Below are 17,741 nucleotides of genomic sequence, written 5' to 3'. Positions count from 1 at the left end.
TCTTGTAAACCTCTGGGGATTGTTGAGCACCATGGTACTGGGGGCAGAAACCTCTTCTTCATGCACTTACTTCCCTCCTGCCTTACTTTCCTCTTGATGTCAAGGTGAAGGTAGCCGGCAGAGATGAAATGAACTTGTTGAACCATCTCCTGCCCTCATTTAATATGGCAGGAAACTCTGTACATGAGCAAATCTGAGTCTAGAGAAATAGTCACTCTGAATACAGTGACCCTTAATCCTCTCCTGTCTATATTATCCCCTGATGCCTCGTCCCCTCAATCACACTTTCACATGCCTCCTGCAGTCATTACCCTCTCCAGGACAGGTACCATGCATATTTGCAGCAGAGGGGCAAGGTTCTTTGATCTTTCTCCATGTAGGTGTGACTCTCAGCCTCTATCCCATGTTTAAATCCCACCTTCAAGTCCAAAATTCCCATTGGTGCATTTCAGTTGTCTAATTTTAGGCAAATTTAAGTTTAGGCTTCTAAAAATAAGATTCTCAATCTCCACATGCACAATGAACCTGAAGGACATGCCCTTTCCAGCCAGGATACTGATAAATGTGGCTACAGTGCCAGAGAGACCTTCATTCCCCGTGAACTGCTCCTTTCAGTTTCTAAGATGCTGCTGTTAGAGAGACAGAGCTCCTTGGAGACCGAAAGAAAAGATGCAGAGGCAAATACTTCACTCCCCACGGAGACTGTATTCTGTCCTTATTACTGTTTGGTAATCTCCTGGTCCTTTCGGACATACCGCTGTCCTCAGATTCTGACACCTTTGTGGCATTTCTCGTAAAACCTGGTATTCTTCTGTGAAATTGGAATTTCTCAAGTTATGAAATTATAAAAGACAGATAACATTAAAACATAAGTACAAGTAGCAATCAAAAAAAAAATAAAAAATCCCAGCTGTCATTGTTCAAACAAGCTAGAGAGGTTGACCACAGTTCAAATTCCAGATTATAAAAAAATAAAAGAAAGAAAAGATTTCTAAGCAACTCAAGATTTGAAGGGATCCAGTTTCATAATGTCCAAATATTTTTATTTTGGTCATGTTTCATAACTACGAAAGCAAAGGTGAACAGTACAGGCCATAGATCTCTCCATTCAAGGCCACTCAAACAAGATTTACAGTTAAGCCCAGCCTGGACACAGCTTTCAGAGAAGAATACCTCCAGCCCACAGGAGGAACAGCCACCGCTGCCACGGTGTGACCCCATCCAAGGAACGTGCAATGTGTCCTCACCCCTGCCTGGCACCGTGCTTGTTCCTCACCACTGCCTGCTATTTTGGTCCAAGTGTCCCTTAACACCTTGTTCACGTTGCTATTTTAGACTGGGTGTCCTGTACTACCTTGTTCTCATTGCACTAAAGAAAAAAAAAAAAAAAACACAAAAAAACCCCCACCAAACAAAAACCTCCAAAAACCCAACAGTAAACCAACACTAATTAATATAAATAGAGGCCGAAAATATGGATATTTCACTGAAGTCCTGAAGCAAATGACATCTTCTCAGGAGATTACCGTAGTGGACACAGGCACATGTGTTTTATTTATAGCTCTAGTTTTACTGCAGTCACTCAGTCAAGCATAGCCAGGACTCTATACAGGCAAATGCGGTTCATTTCTCCCCTCCTCAACTTTAAAGGGCAGCTAACAGCTTGTCCAGAGTTTTTGCTATGAATTTTATGAGCACAACTTAATCACAGAGATAGAAAACAGTTGCTTGAGAAACACAGCTGCAAGAGAGGGAGACAGATCCCCCCTTTGCTGCCCTCCTGGTGAGTAGACTATGATATACAGATGCTCTAGGGAGAAGCCAGGCTCCCTATTCCTTTCAGAGTCCTGTCTCAAGTCTCCCTCACTTGTATAACATGCTCCATTCATCACCACCTGGAAGCCTCTAAATCAAGGCGCAGCATCTCTCTAACAGGTTCACTTGATTCTTACCACAAGTCACAGCATTCCTGAAGTCATCCTGGGATCAACCTACCATCCCTGTCCACAGGAGCTCAGACACACGATTATAATGATTCCTTCTAGCCTCACAAGTACTGACTTTCCCTGTCTTCCCCTCTCTGATGTTTATTGTTTTGCAGAGAGACCACTTAAATCAAATAAGGCCAAGGTGTGGCTACAGCACCTGCTATTGAAATGCTGAGAGTGATGATTAGGTGATAATTTTGGTCTGCTTCCTCTTGCTATCACCCCGTTCCCTCTCTTCCTGTCAATGGTATCTCTCCAACCCTCATTCTCACCAGTGTTAAGACCCTTGGGAATGTTTAAAAGCTTTCCTGGAAGAAAAAAAAAAAAAAAAAAAAATTATTCTTCTCCGTGACCTCCTCTGGACTTTATTTCTCTTGCCTGAAATTTGCTGTTGAATTCAGAGGCTGTGTCTACATCACATTACCATGAAAGGACCCACACAAAGACAATAACATCACCTAACCTGTTGACCCCTTGCACATTGCAATCACTTTGACTTGCACTTTCCCCTGCAGACCGTAGTCCTGTCCTCCTATCCTCTGTTGTGGTAGGTTGGTAGAAATCATGTTCATTCCCACCCACCCAGGAATAGATCTGGGCCAGTTTCATCCCCTATAAACTTGCACTTGCAGTCACAGATGTCATCCCCAACGTTTAGATCTACCTCAGTCTATCTGTTGGCTTGAAGGAAACAGGAGGGTAATCAGAATCCACCTGACACAGCAAATCTAGGGAGGAGAAAGGGGGAATCAATTTTTATAATACGTGTTTGGCACTACATAATAGATATAACTCTAAATGCAAGCCATAAAGTTGGAGAGGCTTATAAATTAAATCCATTCTGTCCCTTTTAACTAAAAAGTGACCTTACCATAGAATTAAATGTGTTTTTTATCCAGTGATCTATGGAGCTGTAAAAGTGGCTGATTGTTGCAGTGCAATGTTAGAGTACAGAGAGGAGCACCCAGATAGGCATCTCCACTGTTTGGTTTACAATTAACGCAGGGCAACCGTACGGCTGGGGATTTCACCCCTCTCCCTGCTAGAAGAAAGTGACCCATGTCCCTGCTGGGAATGGTCCCTGGCCAGGCTGTCCTCTGAACTGTGGCCAGGCTCAGGATGGGAGAGTGTTGCCTTAGCAGGGCTGAAAACACATCAGGGGGTGTTCTAAAAATTAAACCGTCTGCACAAATGCAGGGCAGGTTTTGGATCTGTGTCCTCTCCCTGTTTCGTTTACTGGGCCCTAACTACAGCAAAAGAGGGGGAGAGGATTAGAAAGTACCCTGGGGTTCAGCAGAGTGCTGTAGTGGTGGAGAAAAGGGGGGGTGGAAGGTCCTTGATTGCTCATGTAGTGACTCCATCCCCCTGCTCCAATAATCATACAGGAGAGTCTGAAATACAAAAGACTTGACATTGGAATCCAGCCCAGAGGACACAATTTAGGATGTTCCCGAATGTTTTTGAATGACCAGCAATTATCAGGCTTTGTCTCACAAGAAAAGTTGGTTTTGAAGACTGTACTGGGTTACAGGTTGGCATTCATGCATATAGGCTCTCAGAGCCTGCAGGAGACTCAATGCTCCAAGGAACATAATCAACACAGGATTGAAGGCTGTTCGCCTTCCAATCAGTACAGCAGTGAAGAAAATCACTTCCCCCATGCCATGGATGAAACAGATGCTCAGGGAAGCCAGTGGTGTGTTTCCTCATTACTATTGAGAAGTGGTGCAAAAGAGGAGCCAAGATCCTTCCCAGCTATTGAAAGTCACCGAAGCTTGGACAAAAAGGCGCTGCCAGGTCTGCCTGTCTCTGGGCTGGTGTTGCCCTGTGAAGCCATGATCAAATGGCAAGAGTGGATTCAGGAGCGCAGCCCAGATGGGCCGACATTATGTTGGAGACTCATCTGAGATGCCACCCTCCACTGTGCAACACATTGACCTCGACTGGTTGTGGGCCAAGCCACCGAATGCAAATCCACGCTGCTAGCTAGGTTACTCTTTGGCACATCCCTGGCTGTATACAAAGTATTATCCTGAGACGTGGTTTGTGATTACCACCTCCCTGTATGCCTGGACCCTGATGCCAATGGCTCCCTTCTCATTTTGGCCTTTCTTTTTCTCCTATTATTGATTATCATTTGGCTTGATAGTGGCATTTTCGTCTGCAACCATGCTCTTGAACCGCACGGGGACAGAACCCAGGCTCAAGAAGTATCTGACAGCCATCCACACTACGTGATTGTTACCAAGGTAATGCCGAGGGTCTATTACTAATAAACCGTATGATCAAGTCTAAGCCGCAGGTGGGGAGATAGAGAGAATTTAGTCCTGTGGCAACCAGTTGCACCATGCCACTTAGTCAAAGCGCAAGCCCTGGCATGTATTGTTGATTAACATTTGATGTGATATTTCATTGATTGCAGATCTGCAGGGATTCAGACCCCCGCACACACTAGAGATGCTGGAGCAGCAAAGTGCTTGCAAGGATTAACTAGATGGAAAAGAAACTCTGATGGTGCCCAGGTGAGACCCACCTCCACTCCTGGAATCAGAAGGAAAGAGATCTTAAAAAAGCTGATTTTATAGAACACGACAATGCTCAGCTGCAGGCAGAACCCCTACTAGCTGCCATGGTGCTAATAACAGCATCATATTTACCCAGGCTTCCTCACTGTTCTCTCTTCTTGAATATTTACCAATGTTAGAGCTTTTCTTCTTCAAGAGGAAGAACCTCAACCACTTTGGAGTCTCTACTGTGGTTTCTCTGAAATAAAGGGAAACAACCATTAATCAGCAGCTGGTGCACTGGTCTGGTCTGGGCTCATGGCCTGCGCTTCCCAATTCTGCCTACCTATCACACCAGTGCAAAAATACCAGGCTTTGTGCCGTTACCATTTCAAAGCTATTTAGGGCTAATGCTTGCAAAACACAAATACTGCAGCCATCCAGGACCTGCAATGGATCAAGTCAAGAACATCTGGAAGACAAGACTCACCAGCAAGAGTCCTTGTCTCCAAAGAAAGAAAGAAAGAAAAAACCCCAACAATTTCAAGCTTTGAAACTGCAGTTGGATTTCCACAGAGCAAATTGAGCTGCTTGCATACCAGCTTTTTGTCAGCCTAGAGCTCTCCCACCCTCCCTGTTTCTGCCACAGTAATACCAGGAGGCACCAACTAAGAGTCAGACTCCATTGTAGCAAAGACGACCAACCTTGTGAACTCCCAGTCTAAATTTTCCTGAGGCTGAGAGTACCTAGGAAAGGATGCAAAGAAACTCATAGTCCAGAGATAGCAACAGCTCTCCAGGAGCTTCACAGAAGGATAGGGCTGAACTGGAGATGAAGCAAGATCCCAAGACCACCTGATGTTGACCTCATCTCTGCCAATGGGTCATTTTCCACCTAATTCAAACCATAGACCAACCAACTGCCTCTATGCTCAGGAGCTCTATATTGGCCATGCTCATATTCAGTGCTGTACAACCCATGGTGATCAAGTGATGTAAGCCTAAAAGAGCTCATCAAGAAAAGCCCAGAGGCAGCAGACAGTATTGGTCAATAATCTGGGAAGGAATAAAGAACAATGAATTTAAATGATTCGCCCTGTTGATGACCCAGGAAACAACCACCCTAGTTGCCACAAGAACAGAGAAAATAAGGGTATAGGCAGAGCCCCAGCTGCCAGTATTTGATGAGGGTTTGGCAGTTGGACAGAACAATTACACCACCGAAGTCACCTTCCAGACTAGAAGTCAATTTGCACAGCTAACCGCCCTCCCCCCCCCCCCCCATTACAATTACTTCTTCTCTGACTGTCTAAGGAGTTGTAGCAATCAGACAGACACTTTCAGAAAAGGACATCTGAGTGGCAGGATGGGCTCCTGAATGGAAAGTATGGCTGAGCAGCATCATTAATTCTCCACCCCATTTCTGGCATTTGTACTAGGGTGACTGATTTCTCCCCACCCACACCCCCCCCAGCTACAAATAACTTCCACAGGGAGATTATGCTGTCTGCTCTCTAATCAACAGCAACTTCAAAAGGGCTTAGCGCTAAAAGAAAACCTCAGAGGGCCAGCATTAAGTGGGAAACAAACACAGCATTTGGGTTGTAATCTGAGGTGGGAGGCTGGGGGTTTAATAACCACATCGCTATGGTGTGCTGTGCGCCTTGTGGTTAATAAACTGCATTTATGAGTACAGGAAGTTACAGGAAGATTTTTTTCAGTCCACTTGAAAGGCAGCCATGGCAGGTGTAGAGTATCTGATGTATTTAGTTGTGCGTGGTAGTTGCATTTAGCACCAGGTTTCCTATCACTCCCCAGCACTGTCACCTGCATACAAGCAGAGCCTGGTGACCCAACTCCAGGTCTGGGAAAAGTCGTGTCCTATTTAGATCCAACCACACTTTTGGGCAAGGGAAGGGAGGTGAGAAAAATCACTGCCTTGTCCCACATTCCCCTCACCACACAAAATGGAAGACATCGTGGTGGGTTCCTCTAGAAACACATTTGAGACCTATTCAAGATAGGGAAGAGAAAGGTGTTTCAGTTCCCTGAACCTTTTAAGACAATCTCAAACCCAAGAAATAGTCCTTGTACACGCTGGGAGCTGCTAGGAACCACGGCCAGCTTTACCAGCCATCTTCCTTGTCCCTAGCACTACATCCCACGTTGTACCTGATGCTGTTGGTACTCAGGTGCTATCCTCACAGGCACTCTAGGAGGGTCTTAGAGGTCCTTTTGTGAAGATCTTTACCACTAATCAGAAGTCAAAACCTAGACCAAGCAAGGGAGGGGCCCTCCAGCCCCACAGAACCACAAAGATGGAGCTGTTTCAGCTTGCGGTGGAGGATACCCCCTTTCCACATCCTAGAAAACTCCCCTCAATGGCAGAACAAGCCTGAATGCTCAGCTTTTCCCGGGAAAACAGAGGAAGCTATTCACAGCAAAGCTTCAGTGACAGAAGTAAAAAAACCTAAGTATCACATCTTAGGGCAAGGTGTGTGCACGTTTCTGATTAAAGATGCTGTAGCATTGTCACTGGCCACAGCCCAGCCAAAAAAATCAGTGTAAGACTCCAGAGAGACGAAGGGGCATGGACTTACCAAGAGGCTCTTTGTCTAGAAAAGTAGGATTAAGTTAACAGGACCTCAAACCAGGGCTTTGTCCCAACACAGGGCAATGGCAGTCTCTGCTTCTTGAGTAAGGCTGCCTCACACAGTAACAAAAGGTTTTGCTCTCACTCAAAATACCACAGCACCCTTAGTTTTCAGCCCCCAGACCTCAGTCCCCATCAGATTTCCTCCCTTCTGAGATACCAAGCCCAAAATGTGCTCTCGCACAGTCCTACCCTGGAGTTCGTTCTGCAAGACAGCCTTCAAATACCTCCTGTAAAACACCTTGAGATACCCTGCAGGCCTTCTGCTCACCATACACAGGCCAAAGAGCAGCTCCTGAGGGCAGCTATGTGCAGTGGGGACATCAAAGTCTGCAGCGCTCATGTCCCATTTCACAGAATCGCAGATGCTTGAGGTTGGAGGGGACCTCTGGAAATCTCCTCCAACCCATGCCACCATCTTCCTCGGTCTTGGTAGAGGGTCAGGCTCTGGACTGGGCTTACCCCATCTAAGGGCTTGCTACCAAAACCTTCCCTTCTAGGGGCATTTCCATGCCTGCAGGCACTGCCTACAAACAGGCAGTTGTCTAGTCCCTGTGGGATGCCTTGGGTACATCTACAAGCATGCTAATTCTCATGGCAAAGGATGCCTTCCTGATATTTCCAGGCATCCTACTTTACTGGATCCCCCAGCTAACTGGCATTTTGCTGGGATCTCTGCCGGCTTCCCCCTTGCCCTCCCAGCCTTGCTGCGCTTCTGATTGTCACCATCTCTCCTGCTGGTAGCAGAATCATCTCCATCTGGAGAATCTGGAAGTCCCGACAGCATTGCTATCCCTATTAACATATCTAACAACCCCAAGCTGGCAGGAGCCAGCAAGTCACACAGGACAGACAATATTTAACATTGTTCATGTTATTTTTTTAAGCATTCAGCATATGAAGTAAATGCACGTTCACTATTTACTTATTCCTTCATTGCCCTGATGGCTGACCTGCAAGTGCTAAGATGGGTGATTGGGAGGGCAGTGCTGTGTTACATCTGCTGCCTTTACTGAGCTGTGGGCAGCTCAGAGACCCACTGGTTTCCTCTCCCGTAAGCACCCATGTGTTTGTCTACCCACATGCCCTACGGACATAATCCACATGGTCTTTATCACAAAGTCTTACCGTCTTTCAGGCTGGCTTCGCTCACCAGAGCAGACCAGACACTAAATGTCCTTTGTCACGCACTCTTCCTAAATCGAAACCCACCCCTAGAGCCATCAGAGTTTCCCTAGAAAGATGCTGTGCCTCAGGGAATACTTGCAAGGCAGGCAGTGTGTCAGACCGTTGACTAACCACATCACTGTCAAGCTCCATCCCAAGTGTAAGTGCCAAGACAGTTCAGCCCTGCTCACAGGGAAGAGGTTCGCTGCCATTTACACATTTAACATCACCGGCGACCTAGCAGACAGCAGCTGTGCAGGCTGCTAGGTTACAGAGATTTTTCTCTCCTCCCATCCCTGATTTCTGCCATAAAAATCATAGGCTCTGCTGTAAATTTGCCTTCATAGAGAGAGATTCTTGGGGCACATACAAGAACCAAATTCCAGTACCATTGCCTGCCTACGGCAAGCTTGCACTAAACTCCAAAAGGCAAGGTGCTCACCCTTGCCCCTTTCTTTGTATACACAAAGGTGAGGAGCTTTTTGTCAGCAATTAACCCTTGTTTCAGCTCAATAGGGCTGATCAGATTGTAGAACAACATCTGAGAAGTGGAGATTAGCAGGCCAAGCTCTTTAGTACTTAAGGCATCAGCGCAGCGACTCAAAATCAGATTTCCTTTTCTTCACTGGCATTTGATTAAAGCCTTTTCAAGCAGTCCTTTCCAACTTCCAGATGCTTAAGTCAGGTGATAGAGGAAAAACTCTTTTTTTTTTTTTTTTTTTTTTTTTTTTTTGGTGTGTGTATGTGTCTGCGAAATGGCAACAACGTGTGTCTCAAGCGTTGTTAGAACAAAAGTCATGCCCAGAAAACATGCCTAAATGTATGTGTATGTCTGTGCACGTGCATAAATACATAGCTTTGGTAGACCTGACCAGAGCACAAAAATGCAAAAGCTTTAGTAGCATGGTTCAAGAAGGGGGAAAATACTCTTAGAGCAGGAGTTGAGTCCAGAAATAGATTGTGAGAGGATCAATTTTTGCTGCATACTGATTTATTCAAACCTTCCACAGTGGCAAAGCCCTCTATAACAAAATATCTGATTACAGGACTATGACCATAAATTCCACACACCCTCAAGCAATGGCCAATGAATAACTGACTTGTTAAGGGAACGAACCTGCACAATGAATAAATCTACCAACAGGGCTTTCAATACAAAAGACCCCATCGGGACAAATTTCCTTCTGAAGGTGTATCGACTTTCATTTGCAGGAACCAGCAGATATTTGTTTCAAGAAGATAGCCATTGTTAGATTGCTGCTAAACAACATATAGTATAAACCAGGCTCCTACCCCAGGCTTAATCTACTTGCATATCAAAGTAGGCTGGACTATACAAAGGACCATTTTGCAAGACAAAGTGTTATGCAAGGTCTCCTGAAAAAGCAACTCTTTAATCCAGAGGAAACCCAAGGTGGGTACAGGAGAGTTGCATATTTCAAAACCCTGTTGTAGAAAGGCGTCAAGAAAATAAGGATTGAAAAAGGGCAAGAAAACATCACTCAGGAGGAAAGTTGAAGGGTGGACATGCATTCACAGTCAAAACACAAGAATAATAATTCACGCCTGGGTCTTGGCTGGTGCCCTTCACCTCAGAATCCCCAAAAAAGTGTTGTTTGCCCAAATCCATTTGAAAGGCTGGCACAGAGCCCCATTGGGGAGGAAGAAGCCAGGCATCCCCATTTTGCAGATGAAAACACCGAAGTGCGGAAAGACCGATGTCTAAATTAACTGTGACCTGAACCCCTGGCCTGAGACACATGGCTTGGCAGTGGATGAGATCAGCCCTACAACACCCTTGGTCTGTAGTGAGGATTTCACTACAGCATCTTTTAAAATCAGGCCACGGGGTTTGGCGTTGGGTAGACCAAACTTTCAGTGGCTTGTGGAGCTGTAGGCTTAAGTGGTCAGCTGAGTGGTCCACAAGAAAACAGGAGCACAGGTGGGACAGAGACAAAACGTTTCATCTCCAGATCTATTCTAGCATGGAAATCATGATGAACCCTACCCTGAAAGTGTTTAGAGAGAGAACTATTCTAACTCTCCATGAATATGGAATAGGTAGGCCTGCCAGGAATGGGTTAGTCCTAATATCTGGCAGAGGGAAGAAAGAAAAGAGCCATTTTGCAAACAGCAAGGACTTTATTATAGGCCAGCTGAGCTCAAAACCTGAGGAAACATCTCCATCTAGCAAAGCCGGCCTGATAACAGGTAGGAGACAAGGTGAGCGTGCGGGTGGGAGCGCTGGAATTTTAGGACGAAGTATCACAAAGCCTGCCTCTGACCAAAACTAGATGTTCAGAAAAAAGAGCTTGGCAATAATATATACTGGTCCATGCATATAGCATGCACAAAATGGTTTCCTAAATATATGCAGGATTTCTCCGTCCTTCTCTCAGGCCAACTCAAGTCAATAAGCAGCAGCTCTACCTGAAGTAAACTGCCTAAAAGCTCTGATGCTTACTAGAAGGAGTACTTTATGTACTTCATACATGCACTTCAAGCTAACATAAAGTGCACCATATCATAAGGTTACAGCCATCTGATTCAGTTTTTACCCCAAAATATTCAAAACCGGTAGAAAGTCTAGATTACCTTACAAGGTCTCTGTTCCTCCAGATACCGTTTGCTTTCCCCGATCCCCCCTGTCCCAGGGATAAGGCATGACATCAAACAAGGCAGGCCTTGCAGTTTTAACAGCTCATTTGTCATCAGCTGGTCACTCCTTGATCAATGTTTTATGAAGGGATATTTCAGAAAAAATACAGAGGGAGTAGGAGAAGGAAAGTAGAAAACCATCCCTAGTTTAATTTTGATAACACTGGCAGGGGGTGATTCGCTCCAACAAATTAAAATCAGCAAATCTTCTCTCATTTTCTCTGACAGAGGTAACCAATTTAAATTTTCATAAAGAGGGCAGTGATGTGTGTCTTTGCGAGACAGAGTCACCAATCTAGCAGCCCTCTGATTTAAAATATTATCTTTCCTTTTTTTTTTTTTTTTTTTTCCCATTCCCTGAGAGCTTCCTGGAGCAACATGACAGATTAGCTCAGCATAATCAGACTAATACAAAACCCTCGCTCCAAGAGGCACCGCAAGGAATTTCTTAAGCCCGAGATGTGACGACAAATGGACGTTCTGAAGGGACCTCATTTACTGCTCATTTTCCTTTTTTTTTATTTTTTAACATGCGCTGTCGTGTTTTGTAGCCTCAGCACACTGCAAACCATATTAAAAAGCCAACTATCACACCAAGTGCAGGTAAGAGAAAGGGACGTACACTCTCCACATGGGCTGGCCTGCCAGATTGCTCTCCAAGAGAGAAGTTTGGCTTCCAGTTGGTGATTTCTTACATTCTAATAAAATGCCACCGGTATCGTGTTGGGGATGGGGGGGGTGCTGTGGAAGAATTGCCTTTTGGGCAGCAGGAGCATTAAGAAGGGTTATAAGGCAGATGGGACCTCCTATACCAGGATGCTGGAGACCAGGATGACATCTGTGGTGACCCTGACTGGGAGAAACGAGGGTTGCCACAGGTCCCTGTCATGGTGGTTTGGGACTTAAGAGGGCTGGTCCCCTGTGGATTGGGGACCTGAGGGGGGCACGCATGAACCTAAAGAAAAAGAGTGCATCTCAAGTTAAAAGGGACTCCTGCCTTTCCAGTGCAGACGGGACACCGAAATACTATTTTCCCTGACAGAGACATGGTTCAAAGCAACTGAGATGCAACGGAGGAGATCCTTGTCCCCGCCTTGGCCAAGAACTGTGCCCCAGCCCCTTTCTTCCCATGCTTCAAAGCCCTAAATGCCCACCCCACCCCAATATATGGATGGACATCAACCCCCATCAGCAAATTATGTACGCCTTAGGCCAGTTTCACTCAAGCACAAGCATTCCCCTCTTGCCCTTTTTCATCCCAGCACCTTCTGCAAACCCCAGGCAAGCAGAAAGCCCAGGGAATTTGGGGAAGGAGCCACGGGAAGAACCCGAGAGCATCCTTTGCACGGCGAGCGCCGGGATGTGGCAGGGACCCCTGCGCTTTGTCTGCAGCCACATCGAGCCGTTCCGATATGTGCTGCGACACCGAGAAAGACAGTTTTCTGCAAACCTCCAGGCCAGGTGCCAGCTCCCTTCGCTTTGAAGGCTCGCTCGGGGATGTGAATTTTTCTCCAAGGGGAGGAGGCGAGCTAGTTACAGAGACAGCCTGTCATCCATCTTGAAGAAAATACTCCTCTCTCTTTGCACCTATCCTAGAAAGGTGGCAATCGGTGTGCTGCAAGCCCAGGATCAGGCCCAGAGAAAAGCTTTGACTCATTTGTTTACCAGCGCAGGTTTCCTGGAGCTAATTAATGAGCCAAGCTGATACCCTGCAACAGGTATCGATGACAGGGGATTTCCTGCGTGCTACACTCGAGCTGCAGAAGGCAAATTTGAATCTATGATTACACTGCTTCTCCCCCAAAAAAGGGGGAAAGAAAAGCCATCTGCAGCCACACAGGCACCACGGGAAGACCCTTCATCATCTTCCTCCCCCCCCCCCCAGGAGCAATGGATGGGCATGATTCCTGCTGGACCATAACTCTGGGCTGACTCCCAGGAGCAGAGCATTAGAGTACCCCCATTCCCTACTTGTAGGGAGAAAAAGCTCGTACAAAGCCTCCGAGCAAGCCATTGGGGCTGGGGGCTGCTTTTCCCACCCCCTTCCCTCCCCGGGCATGGGGATGAAGAGAGCTGCACATCCCACTCGTATTCCCAGGGAAAGCCAGTGGCAGCTTTCCCAAGGATGCTGAGCTCGGGGAGAAGTGGGGTGGATAAAACATGCGGGGGAGCATGGTAAAAAAAAAAAAAACAACCATGGGGGACACACACACACCCCCCACGATAAAAATGGGAAGGTGATGCTCGCAGAGCGGGGAATAAACCCCATGGGGCAGCGTGTTTTGGGTGCGGGGCAGCCCTTATAGCGAGCCCCCAGGGTTGTGGGTTTGGTTGGTTGTGGGTTTGTTGGAATTTTTTTTTTTTTTTTTTTTTGGGGGGGGGGGGGGGAAGTGATAAGAAAGGGGGGGAAACAAGGCTCCATCGGGCTGTACCGAGCAGCTCCGGGGGCGGCGGGCGGCGATAGCCGGGCTGCGAGCGCCATCTCCCCGCCGCTCACCGCAAGCCCCGGCCGGTCCCCCCCCCCCCCCCCTCCGTTATCGAAAGCTGCTCGGTCTGGGGGGGGGGGGGAAATTGGGGGGTACACGACTTTGAGACACCCTCCCCGTTCTTTCCCAGCTTTTCCCACGCGGGGTTGCAGCGGGGACAGCCCCGCTGCTGTGGGAAAGGAGGTTTGGGGTTTTTTTTTTTGAGGGGGGGGTGTTGTTATGTTTGGGGTGCTTGCAAAAAGGGGTTGGGTAGGGGGTGGGCAGGGGGTGCTGCAAGGGAGAGAAGGGCTCTGTGTGTGACCCAGACCACCTCGGGGCAGAGGGCAATGCAGCTCGTCTTGGGGTGGCAGGGCGGTGGGATGGGGGGGGGGGGGGGGGTGATTCCCCTCCAGCGTGGTGGCCAATTTTGGCTGCTCCTTGGGAATGTGACTGGGGTTCGGGAGTCTACACACACACACACACACAAACACTCCCCAGCCCGGGTATGGGGTCTGTCACACCTCCCCTGCCTCAGTTTCCCCCTATCTAAGGAGAACAGGGGGGTACAGATCCTTCATTAACAGAAACCCACCTCCTTTGCAGCCAGTCCTTCCCTGAGCCTGCCCTTCTTTGCTGATTAATTATGGGGACCTCCATGCCTCTCTCATCCCTGCACCTGGGGCTCTGCAACACCATCCCAAGTGCCACGGAAAAGGCCAGGAGCCCTGCTCCTTCCATGTCTCTGCCCTCCTCCTTCCCTACCTAACGCCTTGCCCCTGCCAAATTTCTGCCTGGCCTTCCCCTTCGCCTTCTGCAGCAGAAGCGATGCTGCACCCTGACCCCGCTCTAACGTGCGGAACGGAGCATGGGGGTCCCCTGGTTTCATCCCACCACGGATGCAGCTGAAAACCACCAAGAAGAATGTCCTGCCTGCTCAGCCCTCTCTGCCTGTCCCCTTGTCCCCTGCCTGGCTTAGACCCGTGGCCACCCCATCCCCTGGCAGTGCGGCTTGGCTGAGAGCTGGTGCAATTCCTCAGCACCCTCCGAGGGGAAAATCCTTCCCCCTCCCCTCCCCGTTCAGCCTCGCAGCCTCCTTCCTCTTCCTCAGCAAGGTCTTGGGCACAGTAACGATGGCAGGACCCAGGTTAATGAGTCATTAATTAATTAGGGACCCACTTAATATGCACGGGGAGTTGTTTGTTTCCTTTAGCAGCCTGGGCTTTGGATGAGATCCCAGCTCTGTGAAGCCTCCAGCCTCGTCTCCCAGCTGATAATAGATAATACAGATATTTCAGCACCAGCCAAAGCAGAGTCATCATCATTAATACACAGTCCTCCCTGCTACGCGGCGGCGGAGGTCGCCAGTCAACTCCACGGAGTGCCCGGGGCTCATCCCTCCTGGCTTTCCTTAGGCTTTGCGTGGCCAAGCGAGAACAAATCCTATAACTAATCAACAGGTAAAGGGGCTGGCGAGGTGCACCCTGCACCCTGACCACCCCCCTGGCACCCTTTCGGGGAGCGCTGGCTTTCGAGGCGCCGCGATTTTTCCCTCTGCCGCGCAGGCAGGTTTTGGCATCTGTCAAAGTAGCTTCGCTCTTCCTCACCCCCCCCCCCCTCCCCAAATCCTTCCCCTCCTCCCTCCTCCTCCCTCAGCCATCAGCTGTCAGCTGGCCCTGGCGCTCGCCAGACCCACTGCTGGACCTGGATTGAGCCTGAGCCCTGGAAAGCCCCGGCTCCAAAGGGATGGGGTGGTCAGGGATAGTTGGGGGGGGGTGTATTTTTTTTGCCTTCCATCCCTTTGACCTTGCCTTGATGCTCCCCTCCCCATCACCTCCTCTCTGTACAACTGATCCATAGGGGTTGTTGCCTTGGCCAAGGCAGGATGAGGGACATGAGCGTGAGTCACAGCCGAAGGTACCTTGCGGAGTTGATCCGCAACCCGTGCCTTCGATTTTCGGGGACTGATGCCTTCTCTCAGCCAGGACCGGGGCACAAACCAGGCTGAAGAAAAGTCCCTTCGAAACCTCTACCTGCTACCCTTCCACCCCGCTTTTCCTTCCAGCCTTGGCAGAGCCATGGCTGAAACACCTCTCTGCGAAAAGTCTGAAGATGCATCAACAGCCACCCTCCATCAGCGAATGTCAGGCCGTGAAAGGGAAGGGGGCGGTGGGGGAAGAGGGAGAGACAAATTTTGCGATTCATTCCCACACAGGGTGATTCAGAACAAGATGCTTTGTAATTACGCATCCCTGATGGAGACTCCTTCTCTTTCCACACCCCCCCCCCCCAAAGAAAGGCTAAGCCATGCCTGGGTGCCAGTATCCCCCAGGAGCCCAGCTCCAGGAGCAGCGTGTGTGTGTGTGTCTGTCTGTCTGTGCCATACTCTGATCTCTGTATAGGCTAAAAGCTAATTTTCTCCTACAGTGTGAAGCAAAGTGCTGATAAATGGCATTTGGAAAGGGGGGGACGGACGACATTAGGAGCTCATTGCCTCCTCAGACGTTGCCTCCAGCTCTGGAAAGGTGCCACACAAGCGGCAAAGCAAGAACCGCCCCCCCCCCACTTCCAAAACTCTCCAAGGAAAAGGAGGAAGGCAAGGAGCTGGGATGGGGGGTCAGATTCATGTCTGGGGCAGGCAGCTGTCTATCCCTCTGAGACTTTTTTTGCCAAAATTGCAGGCTGAGGAGTTCCGGACCCCAGGGCTGCCCGCGAAGGCACCGCAGCTTCGCAGCACTTTGCAGTTCAGCCCCGGCTGGCTCTGCAGTTCTCCCGTCGCGATCCCCCGCTCCTCTTCCCTCGCCTGGCTGCCTTCTCCCCCAGGAACAACCCAGTCCCCAGCTCCTTCCCCCAGAACACAAATACATTTCCCCCTCCGCATCCTGCAGACATCAAATATTTTTCCACCGCCGCTTCACGTTTGCCACAGGACCCGCATGCACGAAAGTTAAAACTTCCCATGGCAGGGAGTGATTATGCTCTATCGGTCCAAATTGCAGAGCGGAGGAGACGAAACATCCTCCGGGTGCTATTTCCAGGGGCAAAAGCAGAGAAGGGGGTGCCCACCGCTGCCCCATCCCTGCCTCCCCTGGGGATGGAGAGAGGACCCCCCCCCCTGCACTCAAGGCAAAGCGCAGCCCTAGAGAAGTCATGTCCCCCCCTTCTCCCTCCCCTCCGATGAAGAAGGAAGGGTGGCCGGGAGCCCCTTACCTTGCAGAGCTCCCCAGGTTTTATATCCTCCTTCTTCCCTTTGTCAAATTCCAAATGGAAACCAGCAACATATCCAGGGGTAACCAGCCCAACATTGGGCAGCGCGTGAAGTCCAAAAGGATGGCAGAGCTCGCTCTCCCTCCGCTCCCTCCACTCTTGCCTCTACATATATATATACATACACACTTATATATATATATATATATGTATATATTCAACAGAAAAGGGAAAAAAAAAATCCTAAAAGAAATGGGGGTGGGGAAGGAGAGGAAGGGAGAACCTTTGGTGTCTCTGCAGACAGGCAGGTGGAAGAGAAAAGCTGAAAATAATTAAGCCGTTTTTTGAGGAATCCTTAGGAGAGGGGAAAAACGCAGTTAAAAGCCAGTAAATCATTAGATCCAAGCAGACAATCAAGTCTTCTCCTTTAAAAAAAAATATACAGCAGGCTTCAGAGTAGCTTTCCCAGAAGCGAAGAGCGAGAATGGTCTTCTTCAGAAAGATATGTTTGTTTAAAATCCACTCGTCTGCTTTTCTTTCTTTCTCTCTCTTCTCCCCCCACTTTTTTTTTTTTTTTTTTTTTTTTTTTAGATTCTGCTTCTGAATCTCTCTCTGTGAAACTAGATCCAGTCTTTGTAGCCAGGGGCTGCATTAAGGATTACATCAGGCTTTTATAAGCTTTCCAGATCACACATTAGAGTGAGAGAGAGAGAGAGGGAGGGAGGGAGGGATAGGAGGGAGGGATAAAATGCACACACACATACACACGCACACGCACGGATCGGAGCTTTGTAAAACAGGCAGCTATAGGCAAGGACCCTAACTGCCACGGTATCGCATCGGGCATGCTCTGCTAGCCTATAGGAGGAGAGGAAGGATGGATGGATGGATGGATGGATGGATGGAGCAGAAGAGCCAGCGAGAGCCGGAGTGCGTTGGCGGCTGGGCAGCGCAGCCTCCCCGGGACAGCTTAGCCCTAAGCGGGGAACCAGGAGGTGAAGAGGGAGCTGGGATGATGCGGGGAGGGATGGCAGGGGCTCTGCTTCCCTCCCCCCCCCCCCCCCAAAAAAAAATAATAAGCCAACCAACCCTGCTGGGGTTC

General features: G+C 48.7%; 1 protein-coding gene across 8 annotated transcripts in view; it reads right to left on the bottom strand.

Annotated features, from left to right (window-relative positions):
* ADGRB1 (adhesion G protein-coupled receptor B1) overlaps positions 1 to 17,189 on the bottom strand; it is a 282,552-nt gene extending 265,363 nt beyond the window's left edge. For all 8 annotated transcript variants that reach the window (XM_049825103.1, XM_049825138.1, XM_049825130.1 and 5 more), the window contains exon 1: positions 16,643 to 17,189. The gene's annotated coding sequence lies outside the window, so the exon portion shown is untranslated. The remainder of the gene's footprint in view (positions 1 to 16,642) is intronic.
* Between the last annotated feature and the right edge of the window lie 552 nt (positions 17,190 to 17,741).

Source organism: Accipiter gentilis, chromosome 2, assembly GCF_929443795.1.
Source record: "Accipiter gentilis chromosome 2, bAccGen1.1, whole genome shotgun sequence".
Lineage (NCBI taxonomy): Eukaryota > Metazoa > Chordata > Aves > Accipitriformes > Accipitridae > Astur > Astur gentilis.
The sequence above is the reverse complement of the archived record's forward strand: the minus strand, read 5'-3'. Positions and strand labels throughout refer to the sequence as shown.